The 26,751-nt window shown below is 34.4% G+C and overlaps 1 protein-coding gene and 1 non-coding gene across 9 annotated transcripts in view; both read right to left on the bottom strand.

Moving 5' to 3' along the window:
* The window catches only part of ADK (adenosine kinase), a 519,772-nt gene that overhangs the window by 374,576 nt on the left and 118,445 nt on the right, over positions 1–26,751 (bottom strand). The gene's annotated exons all lie outside the window — the stretch shown is intronic.
* Positions 3,435–3,550, bottom strand: LOC125933601 (U5 spliceosomal RNA). The gene has a single exon (XR_007461015.1). It is a non-coding gene; the product is annotated as a U5 spliceosomal RNA (small nuclear RNA).

The raw sequence follows: 26,751 nt of genomic DNA, 5'->3' as shown, positions 1-26,751 counted from the left end.
TTTATTTAGAGAAGAGAGAGAAGGTGCATGCGAGCAGGGGAGGGGCAAGGAGAGAAGGAGAGAATCTTTTTTTTTTTTTTTAAAGAGGAGAGACAGGAAGAGAGAGAGCACGAGTGTGGGAGGGGGGCAGGGGGGTAGAGAGAGAGAATCTTAAGCAGGCTCCATGCTCAGCGCAGAGTCCAATGTAGGACTCAGTATCAGCATCATGAGGTCATGACCTGAGCCAAAATCAAGAGTCAGACTCTTAACTGAATGAACCACCCAATCGCCCCAGTCTTTCACTTTTTTAATGCAATATTCCCAACAAAGAAAACTCAAGGTCTCAATCACATTATCAGTGAATTGTGCCAAATATTTAAGGCATAGGCAAACCATAGGCACAATTGTACAAAGAGTAAAAAAGGACAGGAACACCAAAGAGTATCCCCATTAAAATGAAGATATCTATTCATGAAATGATATCATGAGGATAGTGAAAAGGCCAAGTCAGAGCTGGCATTTACCAACTAAAATAAGTCATAACCTGAATATACAGAGAATTTCTATTAACTGCTAAAAATTATTAATAGAAAACTGGAAAAAAGAACTTAAACTTGCAATTCACAAAGCAAGTGTATCTAAATAGTCAATATACAAATAAGAATATGCTTAACCTTATTAGTGGTCTGGTCAAGGAAATACAATTAAAACTATAATAAGATACCTCTAGTCACTCACCAACCAGTGTGGCTAAAACAAAAATTTTAAAGACTGAAAATACCAGTGGAACAAATGGAAACTTCAGTCCTGTTGATGGGAATATAAAACTTTGGAAATCTCTTTTGGTAGTATCTAGTAAAGTTTAAGACAAGCACACCCAGTGACCCAATATTTCCATTCCTATTTATAATTCCAACAGAAATGTGTGTACATGAACACCAAAAGACACATACAAAAATGTTCATTACTAGCATTGTTTGTAACAAAGCCAAACCCAAAACAACCCAAATACCCATCAACAGTAGAGTATAAAATTAAATTGAGACAGATTTGTACAGTGGAATTGGATAGAGAAAAGAAAATGAAGAAAGCACTACTATATGCAACAATGTGGATAAATCACACAAACCAAGATGAGCCAGAGAAGCCATAAACAAAAAAATATACACTATATGATTTCATTTATTTAAAGTTCAAAACAGCAAAGCTAATCTCTGGTGTTGTAAGTCAAGATAGTGGATACCTTTGGGGAAGGAGAGGGGCCAAGGGTGCTTCTGGGCTTCTGGCCAAGTTCTATTTCTAGAACTGGTTGGTAGTTAAACAAGTATGTTTACTTTGAGGTAATTCTTTCAGCTGTACACTTATGATTTGTATACTTCTTTTACGTGTGTTATACTTCAATTCATAAAAAGTTAATAAAAGAAGAATGAATGTTGAGTTTTGCAAATGCATTTTTAGCATCTATGAAAATAATCATTTAAAATCTCTCTAAAAATTAAATGGTAAAATCAAATCTGGGTCCAATCAAAAGATTAAAACCACATAGTAAGTTAAACGGAATTTTAACATAAAGAATTATTAACTATGATAAAAAAAGAAAGGTCCATATGGTATTCTAGGGCTGAATGAAAAGTACCCAAGGAAGGAAAAATTTATGAAGGATCAGACCTCTTTTGAGAAAGTGTGGGTCAGCCACCAGATAGTAGAGTTCATTGGTTTAGTTGGTCTGGGGTTACTAAGCAAACAACAGAAACCCTCTGAGAAGCAGTTGGAGAGCAGGGTAAAATCATATTAATAGATTCCCTAATTCTGAATTATCCTTTCATTTTGGAATAAACCCTACTTGTACTACTAGTCTCTTGATATATCACTGTATTTAGTTTATATTGCTCTTAATTTATCATTTGTGGCTCTTTGTATCTAGTAAAGTATTAAAAATGTATGTTTGTGTATTAATTTTGTAATTACCCACCAAGTAAATGTTGGTTTCTAATTATTTTTCACTTCTTCGTTTCACAAAAATACAGTACTTTCATCTGCAAATAGCATTTCCTTTCTTTACCATTTTTATACCTAACTATTTTTATCAGAGTATTATGGTCTGACTTTTGTTTTTAAAAAGTCAACCTTGTCTGCTGGGCTGAGAATATGAGGAAAGCAGCCAAGGGTGGAAGGAGAGAAACTAGGTTAAGAGGCCATTGTAATAATTCAGGCAAAGGATAATGGTGGCACAAAGCATAGGACAGATGACTACAGCAGTGTAGATGGTAAGAAATGATTAGATTCACGATATAGTTCAAAGGTGGTTCAGTAAAATGTGTGAAGGACAGGATATGTGCTATAAGAAAAAGAGAAGTACCAAGAATACCTTTAAGGTTTTTAGTCTAAACAACCAGGACAGAGTTGCCATTAAGTGAAACAGAGAAGGCTGTAGGTGGAACAGGTTTGGGGCAGTGGGGAAAATTAGGAGTTCAGCTTGGATTTGTTGAGTTTAGACTATAAAAAATCCAAGTGCATTCATTAAATAAATGCTGGAAGAACAAATCAGTCAATCTTTCAAACACTACTGATTCCCCAATACTCCAAAACTGCGATGAGTAAGGACACAAAGAATTATGCCATAACATACACTCTACTTCACTACAAAGAAATGATTCTGTGAGACCCACAAAAAGGAAAAACTTCACAAAAGAAACTATCCTTCCATGGCAGGAACTGGCCTATATAGCCTGACTGCCATGTATAAAAAGAACGAAAATGCAGGCTTTCCTAAGGCAGAACCAAAGGCCCAAATTCCCCTCCAGTATATTACACATGATCTTTGTTAAAAAAAAAAAAAAGAGTAAAGAACTGGTATTCTTGGTATAGCAGGCAACACTAAGCTCATAAGAGTTCTAGATAGAGACAAAGAAAGTGCAGAGAGAGAGGCAGACAGACAGATATATGTTAAATGTTAAATAAATAGGGGCGCCTGGGTGGCGCAGTCGGTTAAGCGTCCGACTTCAGCCAGGTCACGATCTCGTGGTCCGTGAGTTCGAGCCCCGCGTCAGGCTCTGGGCTGATGGCTCGGAGCCTGGAGCCTGTTTCCGATTCTGTGTCTCCCTCTCTCTCTGCCCCTCCCCCGTTCATGCTCTGTCTCTCTCTGTCCCAAAAATAAATAAAAAACGTTGAAAAAAAATTTAAAAAAAAAAAATGTTAAATAAATAAATAAATAAATATTTAATAAATAAATAAATCTGAGAAAAAGGAAAAAAAAATCCCATAGTTCATGGTGCTATTATAGTTCATGACTAGTGATATAGTCATTCAGTGCCTAAGAAAGACTTGGCAAATTCACCTCAAAAAAGACAACTTGCATCAAAAATACAAATTCTAAGATCTTCATATTTTTCAGTATGACATATATATATATATATATATATATATATATATATATCTTATTATTATTATTAGTAAGCCCTGCAAGCGCAAGGCCTCAAAAAATTGGGTAAACACTAAGAATCGTTCCTCTCCAAGGAAATCTTTAGTAAAAGGCAAAACATTTATATGATCTGAAGAAAAAACAGAGTATCAGTATGATATATTTTTAATTATTCCACACTGTCTCCTTTCATTCCTGCAAGAAAAGTCATGAGGAAAAAACTATTGTATAGATAAGAAAAATGAAGTATGCAATCAGTGTGACATGTATAAAGGTAGCTAATATTAGAACTCGTATCTCTCATACCCCTTGCCAACTATCCACTCTCAAAGAATTTCTAATTTTGTAAAGGTGTAATACTAAATTAAATGTGAGGTGGTAACAACAACAAAACCTATGAAAAATTTAGCACATTATCAAAATCCCAGTGATCTGTTCTGCAGAAAAGAAAAATCTACCTTAAAATTCATATGGAATCTCAAGAAATAGCCACCTTAAAACGCATACGGAATCTCAAGGGACCCCCAAATAGCCAAAATAAGCTTCAAAAAGAAGAACAAAGTGAGAGGACTCACACGTCCTGATTTCAAAACGTACTATAAAGCTACAATAATCAAAACAGTGTGTACTGGCAAAAAGACATATAGACCAATGGGATGGTACAGAGAATCCAGAAATAAACCCTCACATACATGGTTAAATGATTTTTGACAACAATGCAAAGACCATTCAGTGGGAAAATAGGGTTTTTCAACAATTGGTGCTGGGAAAACTGGATATTTACATGCAAAAGAATGAAAGTGGATCCATATCTAACACCATATAGAAAAAATTAATTCAAAATGGATTAAAAATCTAAATTTTAAGAGCTAAAACGATGAAACTCTTAGAAAAAAAAACATAAGGCAAAAAGCTTTTTGGATTTGGCAATGATTTCTTGGATATGACACCAAAAGCATAGGCAATAACAAAAATAGACAAATTGGACTTCATGAAAATTAAAAACCTTTGTATATCAAAGACAGCATCAACAGAATAAAAAGGCAACCCACAGGATGGGAAAAAATCTTTATGAATCATTTATCTAATAAGGAAATAATATCCAGAATATATAGAGAACTCCTAAAATTCAACAACAATAAACAAACAGCCTGATTCAAAATTGGGCAAAGGACTTGAATAAACATGTCTCCAAAGAACATATACAAATAGCCAATAAGCACAAGGATAGATGTTCAACATCACTAATCATCAGGAAAATGCAAATCAAAATTATTAGATAGTACCTCACACCCATTAGGAAGCCTACTATTGAAAAACTAGAAATAACAAGTGTTGGCAAGGAAATGGAGACATTAGAACCCTTATGCACAGTTGGTGGGAATGTAAACTGGTATAGCCACTGTGAAAAAAGGTACAGTGGTTCCCTCAAAAATTAAAAATAGAATTATCATATGATCCAGCAATTTCACTTTTGGGTATATACACCAAAAAACTGAAAGCAAGGTCTCAAAGAGATATTTGTACATCCACATTCATAGCAGTATTATTCACAAAAGCTAAAACATGGAAGCCACTCAGGTGTTCACTGATGGATAAACAGATAAGCAAAATATGGTGTTTATGTACAATGCAATATTATTCAGCCTTAAAAAGGAAGGAAATGCTGACATAGGCTACAACAGGGATGAACTTTAAGAATATTATACTAAGTAAACTAAACCAGGCACCAAAAAGACAAATACTATATAATTCCATTTATAGTCGAAATCATAGAAAAAGCAAGTAGAATGGTGGTTGCCAGGGGATAGAGGAAAGAGGGGAAGAAGAGAGATAATTTAATGGGTATGGAGATTCAGCTATTTAAAAGAGTTATGAGATGGGTGGTGGTAATAGCTGCACAAGAGTATGAATGTATTTAATACCACTAAACCTACACTTAAAATAGTTAAGATGGTAAATTTTATGTTATGTGTATTTTACCAAAATTAAAAAATGGGAAAAGTTAAACAAATATAAAAATACGTTTTTAAAAAATCAATACTTTAATAATCGCAATACTTTCCCCAGTTACTAAAAATTATCATTAAGATTTGACCATTGCTAGGTTCTTCAAAAAATAAAAAATAGAATTATCATATAATCCAGTAATTCCACTACTGGGTATTTATCCAAAGAACACAAAAACACCAATTTGAAAAGATATATGCACCCTTATGTTTATTGTAGCATTGTCTACAATAGCCAAATTATGGAAGCAACCCAATGTCCACTGGCAGATGAACGACCACAGAAGATGTGATTATATATAATGGAATATTGTTCAGTGATAAAAAGAATGAAATCTTGCCATTGGTAACAACGTGGATGGATCTAGAGGGTATAATGCTAAGTGAATAATAAGTCAGTCAGAGAAAGAGAAATACCATATGATTTCACTTATATGTGGAATTTAAGAAACAAAACAAATGAACAAAGAAAAAAAGAGACAAACCAAAAAAAACAATGGACTCTTAAATGTAGAGAACAAACTGATGGTTACCAGGGGGTAATGAGTGGATGGATAGGTAAAATAGATGAAGGGGATTAGGAGTACAGTTATTAAACTGATGAGCAGTGAATAATGTATAGAATTGTTGAATCACTATATTGTACACCTGCAACTAATAAAACACTGTGTGTTAACTATACTGGAATTAAAAATTTTAAATAAATTAATTTAAAAAAATATGCTAGCTTCCCACTTGCCTATAACTCATAACAACCTACACGATGCTTTGGTAGAAAATGCTTTCTTTTTGTTATATGTGATGTCAGGATTATTATTTGTTTTTATCAGCTGAAGATAATAATGAGCAAAATATTTCTATATCCTTGAGCATATATTTTACATACGGGCAATAAAATGTATTACAAAACAGTTTCCATTTTAAGTTCGTTATTTGGCAGAAAATCTCCCACAGTGTTTAACTTATTATTATTATTTGCTGCAGACTCTTCCTAAAAGCAAGAGGCAGCCCATTTTCTCCAGATGACTCATTAACAAAAGTCACAGTAGAATGAAGTGTTCCAACTTGAAATACCAATAGCTAAATATAACCTCTTTCACAACATTAGAAAATGCAGTGCCTCTCTTTAGTCTATAAGAGCAATCTTCAAGGGTCACCTTAACAAAACACATTTAGCACTTTAGGTGATCAGCAAGAAGAAAAGCCTGGAATGATGTATAATTTTTTTTAAAAAAAGCATTCAGCAAAAATGGGGAAAACTTTGTAAATCACAAAAAAATGAATTTTTTCTCCTACTATAAGTAAAAACACATTTCTATCATAAAAGCATTTAATACCTTAGAATATGACCACTGGTCACAAATATTAAAATGTATCTACTCGTCCCTAGTGTAAACTGAAAGGCTTTTTCAGCCATTAAACAAATGAGAATCCTATCATAGATATTTCATTTGAGATTACTCTTTTGACAAAGAACAGTGATATACATTGTAAATCTTACAAAAATATTAAACCAAACTATTTTTTCTAGATATTTATCTTGCATATAAGTTTAAAATGTGAAAACGGTATCTGAAATTACTAATAAATACTACTGTTTAATTTTTCAAAAAAGCAATAAAAAAAAAACCTAGCACAAAACCAAGAAAACACAGTAAGTAAAAAAAAAAAAAAAAAAAAAAAAAAAAAAGATGAAGTAAAAAAAGGCAGTCTGACAAATTGAAGATAACTCTGAGACAGACAAAGGGAAGAAGAACTGAAGAAAGAAAAATCTGACAGCTTTTGAGTCCTTAGAAGTTTAGTCATCCCTAAGGCCCAACTGTAACCATATTTTTGTGTGAGTGCACCTCAGTGACTTGAGTTACTAAATTCCTTTGTTAGCCAAAGCTAGTGCTAGTTAGGTTTCTTGTCACATGTAGCCAAGAATCCTAATAGAGTTTAGAAATATTATTTTAAGAACAAGTAAACTACTAATTGTCCACGTATCTACAGAAATATATCAATTTTCAGGTGTATTATGACACCATACATTTCATCTTCTCTCCTTTTTCCATAAAGGGGAATTTTTTCCCCTTTATTTTAGGAGGTGAAGGTCTTTTAAAAATCATCAAGAGAAGATTCACTACAGGAGACCGCTTTAGAGCCAATTTTTTTGAAAAGCACCAATTTAAGAAAGTAAACTGATAGCAACTTTCCTGAAGTACTCCCCTCTCTAAAAAATGCAGTACTGTTTTTGATAGAAAAATTAGTTACAAAAGAATAGGCAATAGGAGTATTTTATTCTCATTAGAATTACTGATGATCTTCATATTTTTCATTCTATTTTACATGTTTTCCAAATTCTTACCAATCAGAAAGAAATATGCTATTTTGTAATAAGACTACATTTTAAGTAATTTTAACTCTCATTATGGCTCAAAGCACATATTTACTTAGGCTTCATCTTCACATAGTTTTGAGAGTGAAATGTTTATTCAGTCCACTTCAACAAATATTTATCAAATATCTACTATGTGTAAAGCTAAGTATCATAACAAAATGATACGCAGTTCATGAAAGAAGCCACAAACTTCAGTCTTTATATAGTATAGGTATGTGTGTATTTGAGCGTGTGTGTGTGTGTGTGTGTGTGTGTGTGTGTGTGTGAGAGAGGGGTGTCGGAGTTGCAATAAAGTTTATTCTATTTTTATTATTTTTTATATCTTTTAAGTTGCAATAAAGTTTAATCCAGGCTTTATTACACAACATCATGGTTCAATTCAACAAAGAAGTATAAACTATTTCATTATGATATTTTCATTTCCTAGATGACATAATTTTCAAACTAACCATCCTCCCCCCATTCAACTACAATACAGGGTTAAAAAACATTACTTACTTTTCATATAAATAAGTTCTTAAATAATTTAAGAAAAAATAACTTCCATGGATATTAAGAAAGAAAAGTGAGATGACAATGTTACCCTGTTTTGATCCCATTTTCCACTGTATTAGTTATCAAGGTTCCATACCAAAGGTATGTAAAGAGATACCTCCAGTAACTCAAACTCACTATAATATTTTAATAGTCGATAAATAGGCAAAAAACAAAAAACAAAAAACAATGATATTTAGGTGAAGAATTCTATAGCCAAGTTTTTAAAGTTTACTTCCATATACTATGGTCACTTGTTTTTTAAACCACAATACTGATTTACATGACCCCTAGCAAAGTTTGTTTTCTGTACTGGAAAATATGAAAACTGAAAGTTTGAAAACTATTTAAACTCAAGAGATTCTACTAGATGGGCAAGTCCTAGAACTTTCACTGTGTCCCCTCCCAGGACGCAGGATATAACTGAGCTGTTGGGCTTTTAAGGAAGCCTTGATAAATGAAAAGGTCTCAAAGCTCACAGTTGGCCAAGGTGTTTAAAGAACATATTTCTAAATACATACATACATACATACATACAAGCATAAAATATCTTGGATTGGCATAACTACTCTCCCAAGCTGAGGATACCCTGAGAAATCATTCCTCTCACTCACTTTTTACACCACTAAGTCTGTTGATTCTACCTCCCAAAGAGCCTGTGTTGCACCTGTGTTGTTGTTGTTGTTGTTGTTGTTGTTGTTGTTGTTTTCAATTTTACTGACACATTTCAGGACCTCCTATTTCTTATTGGGCTATTCCAACAGACTAATAGATAGGCCTTTATGATTCCAGAAAGGCTTTGCTCTAATCCATTTTTCACAATGTCTAATCAGTTAACTCTCCTATTTAACATCATCCCTATCACCCACTAAAAACAAATCTAAACTTCTTATCAGTGCATACACGTAATACAACCTGGTTTAATGTGTTTACATCTGCTAAAACCACTCTCAGTTCCCCAACTCAGGCACTATGATTCAGTCATATTGAGGTGTTCCCACAAAATGCTTTCTCATGTCTGCATGTCTTTTGCAAAGCCTGTTCACAAGCACAACCATGCCACATACATACCTTCCTATCTGTGTATCATTTTCTTCTCATAAGCATCATACTTGTCTTCAAAGACTCAGCTTAAGGCATCATCTTCTCTGTGAAGCCTACCTTGTTAATATTCCAACCCTAAACTAGGTATCTCTCCTATATGTTCTCAAAGGTCCCTTTTCAAGTAATTGTCATAACACTTATCACTTGTTTATAGAATTACTTGCTGTGTGACTGCTCAGAATTCTATGTGATTCAGTCCACTCACCTGTACAGTTACTAATATTATCTACACTGAAGGACTTTTATAAGAATAAATCCAAGGGGGGGGGACATATCTAGGAAGTGCCTAACACTTAATAAAAGTTCTAGTAAATGACAGATGTACTATGTCATTAATACTTTTCTCAAAGGCAAACACCTTAGCATTCATCTTCCGTACTCTAGCAGCTATTCCAGTACTTGGCAAAAAGTAAGTTGCTATACATTTGTAAAGTGAACAAATCCACATTTCAGAAGGATGACTCCTGTAGCACTATAGAAGGTGGAATTGAGAAGTCCCGCAACAGATCCTTCAGGACCTCAGGAAGAAGGAAGAAAATCACTTTTAAGGTATTCTGAAAATTAAATAAATACACACTACACAGAGACTCACAATATTTGGTGCTTCAACTGAGAATTACTACTTAAAGAAGCTTCTCTTAATTAAGATGGGGATGAAGTGGTTGGATGGGAATCCAATCTCTCATGTGTTGATGGGACAGAAAAGGCAAAAAAGAAAGAACCACTGGAGAAATGCAGCCAGAGAAGAAAGGGCTACAAGATTCAATGCAAGAGATGGTGACAGGGGCAATAAACAGGAGAGTAGCAAAAAGGGGTGAGATTTGAAAGACATTTCAAATGGTAAATAAGAGCTAGCAAACAATCTGCTTGTTTAGGGAATAGGATCAAAGATGACTGAAAGCCTCTAGTATGGCAAAATAAATTGTGACAAAAAGTCAAGAAGCAAGGCACGCAATTAAACTGACCCAGGTTTAGAAACTGACAAGGTCAAAAGGGAGAGAGAATTGAAGGCAATGGCAAAATGTAGTTGAAGCAACTGACCATGCCACTCAGGCTAAATAAAGAGAATAAAGTAAAAATACAAAGGAACTAAACAGGAAGCTGATACAAAATTTTTTAAAGCAGTTGAGGCAGGGAATAGGTTCAGAATGTGGAAAGAGGGTTGCTCAAGTGGAATGGAGATAAGGGTAGTTATAATAGAGGAGTTTAAGGAAGTGTGATAACTGGTGCTGGAAATATCATCCACAGGAAAGTTAAGAAGATACAGGAAAAAAGAGTATTTGTAAAACAGGTACCAAAGTTCTCAAAGAATGTGAAGAGGTCTAAAAGGATGACACTCAAACCTTTGCTAAGTATGATCTAGTGTTTGCCTTATTGACCTAAGAAGTTAATTAAAGCACAATCCTATTTCCTCTAACTTATCACTGTCTTCCAGAACAAGGCTTCCCTAATTTTCTGCTGTTTTTTTCAATAGAAACTTCAATTTGTCATGGCCAGAGAGTACTTTCTACAATACAGTGACTTTCATATATTGTAAAACAAAAATAACAGCAAAAGAAGTCTGATTTGACACTAAACAACACATTAATAATCTTATAATAGAAGCTATCAATGAACAATTATTCATTCCACAGTTTCTGGTAAGAGAATGATTTAAATGAAAACAAGAAAAAAACCATGTATATATTTGATATAGTTGTGAACACTTACATAAAAATACATGTTTTCTGGGAAACTTCACTGTGTTACAATTATACATTAATGATTACTCTTATTGCTATGTACAGCTTTAAAACAACAAAACAATTTCTTATTAAGGTGGTTAAATCCAACAAAGGAATAAAACTAAATCTTACAACCCTTAAAAGCTTAAGGGAATTATTACAATTTATAGCCACTGATAATATTTTAGTACATTTTATATGATCCAACTACAGTGTCTTTTCATAAGTACACTGGAATCACCATGCAATTTTAATCCATATGCTTAAACCTCTTTCACAGTTTACAGGAACAAAGCAGTTTTGATTCACAAACAATGCCCTGCAGTCAAATACGCTCATGAGGTATTAATTTACAACTTCATCTGTGATCAGTTAAACTCCATGTGAAATCTTAAACATCCTTAAAAAGCTCACCACAAATAGTTCAATAAGAGATTTTTTGGTTAACATTACTTTAACAAAAAACATATAAGATTAAATTCTATTGTAAAATAAAACCAAATGCCACTTGCTTTTAAGGATAAACCACTAACAAAACAATCTTTTAAACTGTCACCTTTTGCATCTAAAATATTAATTAAAAATGTAATGCCAGTATCAAAAACATATGCTTCAAAGTTTTGGCAAGACAAGTCACAGATAAAAAGAAAAACCAATTTCATGAAGAAAATGTACATACTTCAACAAATAAGATGTTTCTTTAATCAGTCCTAAGGGCCAGACTTATTAAAATGTCAGGTCAACCTGAATCATATCAAAACAAAAGATTAAAATCATCAGCTTTACCAAACAGCTAAAATGTCAGATCCACATAAGTTATGGACAAAGATAACAATAATGAAAGAACATGATATAAATATCCAATTCAGCTTATTTTAGCAAAAACAATAATCACTAACTTCTCAGAAAACTGCAGTTTTAAGCTTTAATATTTATATAATTTGAACTTTAGAATGTTTACTAAGAATATTTTTTAGCTAAATATAAGTAATACTTATTTTCATTGTTTTTTTAAAGACAATCAGAGGAATTATTACCTCATATAACAAAACATGCAGGGCTACAACAGCTCTGGGATTAATTTACAACTCAATATCACTTGAGGCCTCAGTTCTATCATGTTTTCCCTGTGTCATCCTTAGTGTGATGGCTTTTCTTCCTTAATGGTTCAAAAACAGCTACCATAGTTCCAAGTATCACTTTACCTAATGTCCAAAGTTCTGAAGAAAGACTGCCCCTTCTGTATGTCTAGCAAAAAAATAAATAAATAAAAGGAAAACTTTCCCATTAAACTTCTCAACTGTTGCTGCCCACTTGTTACTAAATCAATCACTGGCACAAAGGGAATGAAATAACCATGATTGGCTTAGATTAATTCAGATTCAGCCCCTGAGGGTAAAGAAGAACCCAGCTTCCCATAAAGCATATTGGTATCTGGTGAGTGGTAAAAGCTGAAATTTCAAATTAACTGTATTAAAAGTGAAGAATCAAATCAATGTTATTTTCATACACTGTTTATAATAATACATAATAATCATTTCTTTTACATGCTTCAAATGAACATTATATATACCAATGTGGCAAATTCTTTTTGTAACCATTAATATCTTAATACTGATCAATTGCATATCTCACTAGAAAACTACTCTATGGGGCACTTGAATGGCTCAGTTGGTTAAGTGTCCTACTTCAGCTCAGATCATGATCTCATGGCTTGTGGTTTGAGCCCCGCATCGGGCTCTGTGTTGACAGCTCAGAGCCTGGAGCCGGCTTTAGATTCTATGTCTCTTTCTCTCCCTGCCCCTTCCCAGATTTCTCTCTCTCTCTCTCTCTCTCTCTCTCTCTCTCTCTCTCTCTCCCAAAAATAAATAAAACATTTAAAAAAAGAAAGAAAGAAAGAAAAAGAAAATCTCTACTGTGAAAGATTGAAGCCAAAATAAACAAAAATTGTAAATGACAGCTTGGAGTAAAGGGATACATATGATAGGGGAAAAGCTTGAGAAAAATGTTATCTTATTATTAATATCCTCAGAGAGATGCCAGGAGATACTGCATCCATGAGACAAGAACAGATGCTACTAAAAAAAAAAAAAAAAAAAACTATTAAAATAAATAACACTTTGAAATAAAAATGACAGTAAAAATCAAAATTTCTCAAAAATCAATATAAAATTAGAAAAGATTAATTTAGAGGACCAGTCCAAGATGTCCAAAAACCAAGTAATTAAAGTTCAAAAAACAGGAAAGAGAGAGAGGACAAAGAAAAGAAGAAGAAATCAAATAAATAATTCAAGAAAATTTCTCTGAATTAATGGACATGATCCATGTCAAAAGAATTCATCACCAAAGTGTCCAGCAAAATGGATGAAAAGAAACCCCTACAAAGACATTATCAGTACAAAGAGCCTAAAGGCTTTTTGTAGAATAAAACAAATGTTTCAAACAAAGGATCAAGAAACAGAAGGGCATCAGATTTCACCACAGCAACACTGAAAACTAGCAGATAATGGAGCATTGCCTTGAAATACAAACACAATTTTGACAATAAAGCAAAAATGAAACTAACTACTGAGACTTAAAATAGGCTTGCACAAAAAATGTCTGCTTTAAGTAATAAATAAGTTGGTTTTACAGTAGCCAGAACCCTAAGAGAGGAATATGATCACTCAAATCTGAGCAACTCTAAATATTTCATTTGTACACAGAGAAAAAGAAAAATGGAGTCGTAGTTCAATTCAGGATGCTCCAACTTTAAGTTTGAAATTTCTGAGAACATCTAATATGTTCATGGAATACTTCCTTGTACTGGAAATCATGTAAAATCAAGGAAAATTAAAATAGCACTTTATTTTCAGTAAAATTAGGAGACATAGTTAGGAGGTATTGCAAATTAATGAGGGAAAGATGGAATAATCAATGATGGCTTGTCAAAAGTGCTGCCATGCAGTAGCAAGTAAAGTAAAAAGTGGCACGAGGGTCCAGTGGTAGAAATTCACTAAAAAGAGCCTATGAAATCATACTTTTTGAAAGTGAGGGGACTACCATGAAATGAATAACTATACCACTAATTTGCCAAGTTAGAAATAAGACAAGAACCTCCACTATCACCACCATTTATTATCCTACTGGAATACTAGTTAACACTATTAAACAAAATGAAAGAAATTAAAGGTATAAATATTGGGAATCAAGAAATAAATCTATTACTACTTAAAACTGTTATTGTTACACACCTTAAAAAATTCTCAATAAAAATGAACAGAAAACTTACAAACAGTAAGAGAAGTTGGGTAAGGTATATGGGTAAGAAAAATAATACAAAAAAGTCAGTAACTTTCATTTATATAAACCAAAACCACTTTAAAAAGATCTTGATTCACAAAAACAATGAGATAAACTTTAAAGATATATAATGCATGTAAGAAAATAAATTTAAAACACTCCTGAAGTCATTAACAGAAGACCTGAAGCAATAAAAGTACAAACCATGCTCTGGCTTAGGAAGACTCAATATTAAGATGCCAACATAATTTCTAATTTTAACATAATAACCATATCAAGAGCAACAGGTTTCAGGTTTTTGGGGGTTTTTATTTGGTTTTGTGTGAAGAATGGTACATATGAGACATGATAAAATGTTGATAAAGTAAGTATAAATAAGGATGCTCTAAAAAAATAATGAAGTGAGAGACAATAGCCCAATTGAGAACAAAACTTTCATGTTTCAACAATTAAACTGGCACACAATAATGAGCCATATCCATGGAACATGAGAAAAAGTAAACAAACTCTATAAACATGTAAATTGAGATATAACAGTAACATATACTTAAAGTGATATCTCAAAATAATGAGAAAGAGATGGAGTAGTCAATAAACAGTATGGGACAACCAAATTACCTACAATAAAAGATAAAATAGGGGCACATAACTGGCTCAGTTGGTAGAGCATGTGGCTCTTGATCTCAGGGTTGTTAAGTCTGAGCCCCATGTTAGTTACTTAAAAATTAAATCTTTTGGGGGTGCCTCGGTGGCTCAGTAGGTTAAGCATCTGACTTCAGCTCAGGTCACAATCTCAGTTTGTGAGTTCAAGCCCTGTGTGAGGCTCTGTGCTGACAACTCAAGAGCCTAGAGCCTGCTTCGTATTCTGTGTCTCCCTCTCTCTTTCCGCCCCTCCCGCTTGCGTGCCTGCTCTCGCTCTCTCGCTCTCTCTTTCAGAAATAAACGAATAAACTTAAAAAATTAAATCTTCAAAATAAAATAAAACAAGGGGCACCTGGGTGGCTCAGTTGGTTGAGTGTCTGACTTCATTCAACTCAGGGCACAATCTCACGGGGTCTGTGAGTTTGAGCCCTACATCGGGCTCAGTGCTGACAGCTCAGAACCTGGAACCTGCTTTGGATTCTGTGTCTCCCTCTCTCTCTGTCCCTCCCCCGCTCACGCTCTCTCTCTCTCTCTCTCAAAAATAAAGTTAAAAAAAATTTTTTTTAATAAATTAAAACAGGATCCATATCCCATACTGTGTGTGAAGACAAATTATAGATGGATCAAATAATTAAGAGTAAAGAAGTCTTAAAATAATGAATAAATTCCATTATATAATAAAAATGAAATTAGCAAAAGAAAATCCAAATTATAATCACGTAAAAATGTTTGCAACTCATATCACAAAACGACTTACATTCCTAACATACAAAAAGCTCCCAGAAACACTAAAAAGACCAACAATTCCCCTAAAAAAGTCAATGCAGTGCAGAAGATATGAACAAACATTTCATAAAAAGAGAAAAGCAAATGGTTTTTATTTTTTTTTTATTTTTTTTTTTAATATATGAAATTTACTGTCAAATTGGTTTCCATACAACACCCAGTGCTCATCCCAAAAGGTGCCCTCCTCAATACCCATCACCCACCCTGCCCTCCCTCCCACCCCCCATCAACCCTCAGTTTGTTCTCAGTTTTTAACAGTCTCTTATGCTTTGGCTCTCTCCCACTCTAACCTCTTTTTTTTTTTTTTTTCCTTCCCCTCCCCCATGGGTTTCTGTTATGTTTCTCAGGATCCACATAAGAGTGAAACCATATGGTATCTGTCTTTCTCTGTATGGCTTATTTCACTTAGCATCACACTCTCCAGTTCCATCCATGTTGCTACAAAAGGCCATATTTCATTTTTTCTCATTGCCACGTAGTATTCCATTGTGTATATAAACCACAATTTCTTTATCCATTCATCAGTTGATGGACATTTAGGCTCTTTCCATAATTTGGCTATTGTTGAGAGTGCCGCTATAAACATTGGGGTACAGGTGCCCCTATGCATCAGTACTCCTGTATCCCTTGGATAAATTCCTAGCAGTGCTATTGCTGGGTCATAGGGTAGGTCTATTTTTAATTTTCTGAGGAACCTCCACACTGCTTTCCAGAGCGGCTGCACCAATTTGCATTCCCACCAACAGTGCAAGAGGGTTCCCGTTTCTCCACATCCTCTCCAGCATCTATAGTCTCCTGATTTCTTCATTTTGGCCACTCTGACTGGCGTGAGGTGGTATCTGAGTGTGGTTTTGATTTGTATTTCCCTGATAAGGAGCGACGTTGAACATCTTTTCATGTGCCTGTTGGCCATCCGGATGTCTTCTTTAGAGAAGTGTCTATTCATGTTTTCTGCCCATTTCTTCACTGGGTTATTTGTTTTTCGGGTGTGGAGTTTGATGAGCTCTTTATAGATTTTGGATACCAGCCCTCTGTCCGATGTGTCATTTGCAAATATCTTTTCCCATTCCGTTGGTTGCCTTTTAGTTTTGTTGGTTGTTTCCTTTGCTGTGCAGAAGCTTTTTATCTTCATAAGGTCCCAGTAATTCACTTTTGCTTTTAATTCCCTTGCCTTTGGGGATGTGCCGAGTAAGAGATTGCTACGGCTGAGGTCAGAGAGGTCTTTTCCTGCTTTCTCCTCTAAGGTTTTGATGGTTTCCTGTCTCACATTCAGGTCCTTTATCCATTTTGAGTTTATTTTTGTGAATGGTGTGAGAAAGTGGTCTAGTTTCAACCTTCTGCATGTTGCTGTCCAGTTCTCCCAGCACCATTTGTTAAAGAGACTGCCTTTTTTCCATTGGATGTTCTTTCCTGCTTTGTCAAAGATGAGTTGGCCATACGTTTGTGGGTCTAGTTCTGGGGTTTCTATTCTATTCCATTGGTCTATGTGTCTGTTTTTATGCCAATACCATGCTGTCTTGATGATGACAGCTTTGTAGTAGAGGCTAAAGTCTGGGATTGTGATGCCTCCTGCTTTGGTCTTCTTCTTCAAAATTACTTTGGCTATTCGGGGCCTTTTGTGGTTCCATATGAATTTTAGGATTGCTTGTTCTAGTTTCGAGAAGAATGCTGGTGCAATTTTGATTGGGATTGCATTGAATGTGTAGATAGCTTTGGGTAGTATTGACATTTTGACAATATTTATTCTTCCAATCCATGAGCAGGGAATGTCTTTCCATTTCTTTATATCTTCTTCAATTACCTGCATAAGCTTTCTATAGTTTTCAGCATACAGATCTTTTACATCTTTGGTTAGATTTATTCCTAGGTATTTTATGCTTCTTGGTGCAATTGTGAATGGGATCAGTTTCTTCATTTGTCTTTCTGTTGCTTCATTGTTAGTGTATAAGAATGCAACTGATTTCTGCACATTGATTTTGTATCCTGCAACTTTGCTGAATTCATGTATCAGTTCTAGCAGACTTTTGGTGGAGTCTATCGGATTTTCCATGTATAATATCATGTCATCTGCAAAAAGCGAAAGCTTGACTTCATCTTTGCCAATTTTGATGCCTTTGATTTCCTTTTGTTGTCTGATTGCTGATGCTAGAACTTCCAGCACTATATTAAACAACAGCGGTGACAGTAGGCATCCCTGTCGTGTTTCTGATCTCAGGGAAAAAGCTCTCAGTTTTTCCCCGTTGAGGATGATGTTAGCTGTGGGCTTTTCATAAATGGCCTTTATGATCTTTAGGTATGTTCCTTCTATCCCGACTTTCTCAAGGGGCAAATGGTTTTTAAATAAGATCTTCAACTTCACTTGTTAAAAAATACAAATTAGACATAGGCTGAAACACCACTATTTAGAGACTCTAGTTCTGTAAAGGCATCTTCTACCATCAAGCCTCCGTCTACAGTAAACAGCCACTCTTGAGGCTTCTCTATGATGCTGGTGCTCCCTTCGCTCTGCATTTCCTTATTGCATTATTGACAAACAAAGTGTCTTTCTCATCTTAATATACTAGATCCATTCCGGGCATGCTCACTTCTTTGAGCCTTTTGATCCCTTGCTCTACTATCTGCCAAGCAGCCTTGATACCGGTACTTCATTTAATATATATGGGCCATCACTTTTTCCAAACTTCCAAGAGCCATCACAGCAGCATATTAGAACCAGCTCCTTTGCCAGGAAGTTAATTGCTGTGTCATTGAAGAATGCTCCCATATCAACAGAGCTTTGGCTTGAATGCTAACCAAAATCAAAATTTTACAATATTTAGTTTGACCCTGCATCAAAACAAAAAATCAAAAGTCTTTCCTTCTTTAAGTCCTTGATGAGAAAGACCTGTCATTTTCAATCTATCCTTAAGAATATTGCGAAAGCTATAGACCTTCTCAGAATAATGCACATCCACAGGAAAGAAAAAAAAATTGCACAGAATTTTACAAAAGTTTCAAGAAAAACATGTAGCCCATATACTCCCCTATTGCAATCTGGATTGTCTAACAACAGACACTGAGATAGTTTGGGGTGCAAAATATTTATTAAGGATCAACCCCTGTGAAAAGAAGGGGGGGTGGGTAGGTTTGGAAAGCAGGAAGTCAAATTACAGTACCTCACAAAGCCTCAGGCAACCTGGCAGGGATCTCTGGAAATATATTACTTGTCAGAGTTGTCTCAGGTATGAACAAAATGGCTGGGCCCTTATAACTCCATCTTGATCAGCTGCAGGACAAGAGCTGCCCTGGGAAGGCTGGGGTTTAGGCAAGGAGGCTCTCTGTAGCAGAGGCAGACCTTGAAGAAGCTGACAGATGAAAGCTTTGTGATTACTTTCCTCCCCACAGCCGGGCTGCAATTCCTCTTTGAAGGAGGATCGGGGCTGTGCAATTCCATGTCTACCACACTTTTACATAGGAACCTGTTTTCTCCATTTTAAAAATCCTCTCCTCTCTTGTACTTTCTACTTCTACTCTTTTCTACTTCTTATTATACAAGTGTGCTTTGGTAAGGCAGAAACCCAAGCATTTGTAGCTAAGTATGTGCACTGCAAAGACCTCGCCGAGAGGTATACTACAAACCATGGTCATACTGAGCTGGATATAGATTTAGGCCCTACTCTGAGGAACTCTGAGTTTATTTGTAAATTGCTGACTAAGGCTGCTAATGAAATAATTAGATAGGAGTAACTCACAAAATGGTCCAACAGCAAACAAAGTAGATGACTTTTCCACCAAACCAAACTGGAATTAAACATGGGATGGCTTGTAATTTACCCATCACAATAAGGAGCAGTAAAAGATCACTATTTGGGGGCTATAAAATTAAGCATTTATAATACTATCTTTTTAATTATAATCAGAATTAGAAAATAAGGCACATTTTTAATGTTTTCATCATACATTGCATTTAATCACAACCTTCCTTCATACAACATTTAAGTTCATACTGTGAGACAACTGCTTCTTAGGAGTGAGATACAGAAGTCAACAGGACAAAGCTCCTGCCTTCAAGGAGCATCTACATTCTAGTTAGAGGAGTCTGATAATAACAAGGAAACAGGGGCACCTGGGTGGCTCAGTCGATTGAGCATCAGACTCTTGATTTCATCTCCGGTCATGATATCACAGTTCGTGAGATTGAGCCCCACATCCGATTCTGTGCTGACAGCATGGATATTTAAAACAAGGAAATAAAGTCATTTCATATATGAGTAAGTGCTATGAGATGTGTCATTTAAACTGAGAACTAAAAGAAGTCCAAAAGAACCATAATGAAGAGCATTCCAAAAAGAGGAAACAACATATGCAAAGGTCTCAAGGTAGGAATGAGTATCTGTTGAAGGAAGTAACAAAACAAAGATTGGTGTCACTGAAACATTTTGAACAAGGGTACTCTTACAGGAGGTAAGAGTTCTACTCAAAATTTCAATGTCAGCATCAATAACCCTTCTTCCTACCTAATCTGTTTATTGCTGTTTATCGTTAGGGAATTATGAAAATGCTTGTGACTGAGAGCTTATAAGCAAACACTTTCAGATCTTGCTTCCAATCATTTGTTCTACTCCCTTATATTATAAAAAGATAAGTCTACATTTTCACAGAAATTGAAGAAACGGAATGAAAGAATGAAAAATATCATATATCCCTTACAAGGAAAAGTACCTTCACATGTAACATTCAATAATGCAAAAGATATTAGCAACACTTCCCCCAATGCAAATTATCTACATAGATTTTGATCGAGTCACATTAAAAACAGTAAACATTTACATAGCATAAGTATATTCTGAATTAAGCTTTACCTACAAGTTAAATCTCTGCAAATAATGTAATATCAATGGATTTGCAGTCTCATTGGTTTCTACACAAAAAAAATAAAACAAGCATTTGTTTATTTGTTTGCTGGACTTATCAAAGAGAAGGTTAAGCTAAATATGACAATACCAAGTGGCTCTGTCATACCAAATAATTACAATTTTGATAAACACTATCAGAACAAATAAATGATATATTTAAAACAAAACTGTCTTCAAATATACCTGAATGAAAGTATAAAACACTTTTTTAAAAATTTTTTTTAAACTTTATTTATTTTTGAGACAGAAAGAGACAGAGCATGAACAAGGGAGGGTCAGAGAGAGGGAGACACAGAATCTGAAACAGGCTCCAGGCTCTGAGCTGTCAGCACAGAGCCTGACGCGGGGCTCGAACTCACGGACTGCGAGATCACGACCTGAGCCGAAGTCGGACGCCTAACTGACTGAGCCACCCAGGCGCACCTAAAACAAACACTTTTTAATCTCTAAACATGAAAACGTAAATGGCTCAAGTATGATATCAATAGTGTAAGACCTAAAATTTCCAGCATGAGAAAGGACAATTACTACAGGATACTGTATACTGTCTCCATGCTTCTTATTAACAACTGCCAGGGTGGAGGTACCAAGAAAACCCACAACTTGATGTCAGGGTGAATAGATGTTATACTATGAAAAATTCCCAATACAGAAGCCCTATTTATAAGTATGCTAATAAGTCTCATTTGTTCCTTAACCTAACATAACCAGTCCCTACCTATAGTCCTATCAAATGGAAGATTACAACGTTATCCTCTCTTCTAACTTGAATGTACATGTGTCTTCCAGGCTTCTTTCTCCAAAATATTAAAGTTTTGTCTACACTAAAAATTGACAGTGAGAGATAATCTCTCTTCTTGATGATCTCTGCAGAAGTGTCATAAGAAAATTTTAGCAGCTATCATATCCGCAGTTGCTCCCCTGACACTTACTTGGTTATTGATGGATTTGAAGGGCCTTAGCCCCATAGAACTATCTCTGGCTGTGATAAGTTTGATCACCAGCATCTACACACTGCTTTAAACTTTAAACTCTCAAATGCTTTGTCTTTTAACATAAAGTCAATAGACATCTGACAATGATTCTCAGACTCTCCTGTAAATTCAAAAGAATTTCTACCAATGTTTCTTACTGATTATTTTCAATTGCACAGACTAGCAGCTCTCAGAGCATGGTCCATAAATCACATGGGTCTCTAAATTTCTTGCAGGGAATCCACAGGTTAAAACTGCCTTTTTTCAATGTCATTCTTGTACTACTCTCCAGTGAAGTTTTCCAGAAGCTACGTAACATAATAACAACATTCTGGTGGCTAATGGAATGCATTCTTGTGTATTTTTTTGTTCTGTTTTGAAAAATTTTTCAGGCAATATATCTAGGGTATTAATATGAGTGTTTTCAGAGATTAATTAAATTTGTTCTCTGAACTTCTACTGTCCTCTTACTAGCTATATGTGCTATAATATAAGTATCTGGGGCACCTGGGTGGCTCAGGTCAGGTCATGATCTCATGGTCCATGAGTTTGAACCCCGTGTCGGGCTCTGTGCTGACAGCTCAGAGCCTGGAGCTTGTTTCGGATTCTGTGTCTCCCTCTCTCTCTGCCCCTCCCTGGCTCATGCTCTCTCTCTGTCTCAAAAATAAACATTAAGAAAAAAAATTTTAATAAAAAAATACATAAGTATCTGTGTGAGGAAATATTTCATTCATATATTTCAACATATACATTTATATCATATCTTTCAATCAATATATTGCAACAGACTGAATGCAGAAGCAAATGAGACTCCATCTGCTTTCAATTAAGTCAGGCATTAAAAAAATTTACAAAAATGTAAAACAATACCACTCTTCTTACAATATTTTTAGTTTTGGAAAATATAGATATTTTTCACAAAAATGTTACTTATGTTAACATATAATGGGTTTATTACAATTATATTTAGATGTATTAATAAATATTTTCAAATGTCTCCATTTAAATGTTTAAACTTTTTTAGATTTTTAAGTAAAGTCTACATCCTAAACTCTACATCCAACATGGATTTTGAACTCATGACCGTGAGATCAAGAGTCGTCACCAACTGAAACGGCCAGGCACCCCTTTTTAAATTTCTGATATGGTAAATATCAAAATATATAAGCCATTAAGCAATACCTCTGGAGCATAGGCACACTACTTTACACATGTTTTAATCATTGGTTTTGTCTTCAAAATAATTCCTGTTATTGCATAAGCCAATTATTCACCATTTGCAATTTTTAAAAAAATTTCTGCTTTTAATTACCATCAGATTGATACCTCTCTCCTTATTAATATTTCATATTCCTACTGCTTTCCCACAAATACAATATTAGTAAAAATAAACTGCAATTAGGGTGCCTGGGTGGCTCAGTCGGTCAGCTCAGTCAGCATCCAACTTCAGCTCAGGTCATGATCTCATGGATTGTGAGTTTGGGCCCTGCGTCGGGCTCTGTGCTGTCAGTTCAGAGCCTGGAGCTTGCTTTGGATTCTGTGTCTCCCTCTCTCTTTGCCCCTTCCCCACCCTTGCTCTGTCTCTCAAAAAATGAATAAACATTAAAAAAAATTAAAAATAAATTGCAATTAAAACACAAAGCAAACATAGTACAAAATAAAAAACACAATAACCAACAATAAAATCACAGGGCCACAGCTGTTTATGACATCCTTTGGTCTGATGTGGCTTTATTTTGTTTACAAATGTTTATATGTTGAAATCTGGTAAAAAGAACTTTTTACACTTTACATTTACATTTATCAATTATAAATGAAAGATACCAGTATAACACAGCTTGTAGCTAAACACATTTAAATATGCTGTAAGTCAAATAATGATGTACTATGTTATTTTATAAGTAAAATTAATAGTTCTATTCCATCACTATCAACAGTTTCATGTGTATTGCTAGTTATTGGAGATGTGGGTTACCAAATATCTAACGTTCAAATAGTTTAAAAACCATTATAGGGGTTCTTTCCTTGAGACTTCATACCAGTTAACTTAAATGGATTATAAAAGCTTTATAATTGGTGAAAAAATTATGATAAATATAAGCAATATTTTCTAATAAAGATAAATGGTAAGTGAAAAATTAATGTTACATTTAAAATATATTTCTGAATATGTACACAGCAATGAAGTACCTTAATTAAAAAACAAATTTAAACAATATTTAATCATTCATCTTTCTCTCTTGCTGCCAACTTCCTTCTATTCCTCAAATACATGAAGCTGTTTATATTATTTCCCCAAACAATAAAACCATTTATCATAATTTCACTGTATTTATTGTTGTTTTTAAAGACAATTTATATTTCTCAACATAGATTTATTATAAAAATCTTGTATGAATGAAATCTACACATTCAATATAAGTAAAAAATACAAGTAAGTCATGAATAGAACAGTATCTTTCAACTATCATTTAAGCACTGAAAGGGAATCAAAAATTATTTTAATTATTAAAAAAACTACATTTGAAATATTGACAGATTATAGACAAATATACAACATAGCAGTGTCGATAAAAACCCAAAAACAGCTGGCTCATAATCATGCTCAGAAGTAAATTAACATTTCTAGAAGATCTAATAGGTGCCAGGCACTAGGCTAGGTATTTCACATACATTATCTTATTTCATCGTCACAATAACTATAGCCCCAATTAGTCAATAATGAAGTAGACTCTGAGAAGTCAAATAACTAGTAAGTAGTAGGAATGGGATCAAAGTAAACATAAATTCTAGTGACATAAAATCAAAAGAATGAAAATAGTTTTAAGATAACTTTCTTAAATAACTGGTTGTCATTTTACAACCATTCTTTATTCCCAAAGCAAGACTCCAAATTTGTTTTTAGGGAACCATCTCTCCAACATTCTTTTTTTTCCTTCTGTTAAGAGATTTTCTGTCCAACATTCTTGATCCATATATTTCCAGCAGTGCTAATTCTATCTCCAACTGCAGAAGTGAGTATGTAGCTCAAGCCAAGCTAAACAGACCTAATACATGATCTAATACCACAACTTTTCTTGAAGCCACTAGAACAAATACAAAAAAAGTAAGAAGGATGTAAACCTATAGCTGCTGGCAGCTACCCTATGTCCAGAAAAGGAGAGCCTATTTGCAAAAGGAGCCAAACCAAGATAAACTGAGCGAACAGTTGAAGAGGGTCCAAAAACATTATTTGAGCCACTGGATCAAGCTTCACCTGAAATTGGCCATATCATGATCTTTTAAATTACGTGCCCCAATAAATTTCCATTTGCTTATTTGGAGGATTTCTGTCACTTGTTCAATGTACCTATTAATAAAAATTTAATGGTATAAATCATCTGCAGAAATCAAATGCTGTACTTAATTATCTCTCAATCTAGAACCTGAAAAACATTTTTAACAGGAATCAAGGAACTATTTTCAGTATTTCACAAGTTTAATGGAGTTGTACACAGACCTGGAATAAAGCCTCTAAAGCTTAATAAAACACTAAGTTCTTTCTGACTACATCATTTCAATCATTTTTCAATATGAAAACTTCAGTTATCTTGTTTTAATAAGTTCTAAATAGAAATCGTTTTTTATACATAATCTTTATTTTTAAATTAGAAACATTGTTATTTTAAAATACTGTTTTATTTGATGGATAAACTGCTTTAAGACAGGAAATTTTTCAAAATGATCACTGGAGAGGAAAATATGAAAAACTATCATATTATTTTGAAATAATAATACAATTCACATCTTTAATGTATCAGCAATTCTTGACTAACCCCGTAATTTCTGACTGCCTTTCTATCTACCCTGAGGCTATTCAGCCATATCAAATAAGCAGCCTAAGCTAATGGCACCACCTAGTGTCCTGTACTGGTCACTATCAGACTCACTGTCTTCCACTTCCTTTTACTGACTGGTGAAGGAACACAAGCTAGTCTCTCACTGTTGTTCTCATGAATAATTCTTCCCCCAAATCCATGTCTTTCTTATTCATTTGTACATACACACTGTCCTGTCTCCTCTAATGCCTCTCTCAACTGTCCAGTTACTTTAGAAACAACTCATTAGTCTGGCCTTGATCTTTGCCAGATAATTGGTGCTTAACGTAAGTTATTACAAGCACTTTCTGAAGTTACTACTATAAGTAGTATCCCATTCACATACAAAAGCTCACAGATCACTGGATAGGCAATGTGATTTTAAAACTCATTTTCTTAATTACTACTCATAAGGCTCATGCTGCTTTTTCTTAGTTCTTCATTTTTTACTGTGGCCAAAACACTTTTTTTTTTTTTTTTTCCCCAAAAAGTAATCATTCAATTCTGGTCCAATATGGTGACATAGGAAGACCATTAACTCATCTCCCTCAAGGAACATATGAAATTACACCTGTTTATAAAATAATTTCTCAGGAAGAAAAAATGAGACCAGATTGAACAGCTTCTCAACAACCAAAGATAGAATGGCAAGAGAACAGCAAGAGAGATGGAGACACAGTCTCCAGGAACCCCCATACCCAATGCTGCAAACAGCAGTGGGGAAGGATGGTCCTGAGGGACCAGGAACAAATTCCTCTGTCCTTGGGCACAGACAAAAATAAAGTAAAATAAAATAAAAAGCCCTGGTTTTAAAAAGTAAATATCCATTTTTTTCACTCTTTCAAAGTTAAGCCAAGCTTTCCTCAAATACCATCAATGTTCTTGTTCACATCTGCTAGTTACACTAATATCATTTTGTAATATGTTGTATTATGAATTTTCATCTTCCAGCTTATCGTCAGTTAAATCAATCTGGGGGGGAGGACTTAGACCTAACCACTACTGTTCCTTCTAAGAAAATTCAAATGAAATAATGGAATAGTGGTAAATAGACCAATGGAACAGAATTACAGCCCAGAAGCAGACTCATACACATATAGAAATCTCAACATATCACAGTGGACTGTTCAAAAAAAATGCCAGGATATTTGGTTATCCATATGC

This window comes from Panthera uncia, chromosome D2 (genome assembly GCF_023721935.1).
Source record: "Panthera uncia isolate 11264 chromosome D2, Puncia_PCG_1.0, whole genome shotgun sequence".
Taxonomy (NCBI): Eukaryota; Metazoa; Chordata; class Mammalia; order Carnivora; family Felidae; genus Panthera; species Panthera uncia.
This window is presented reverse-complemented; position numbering and strand designations above follow the sequence as displayed.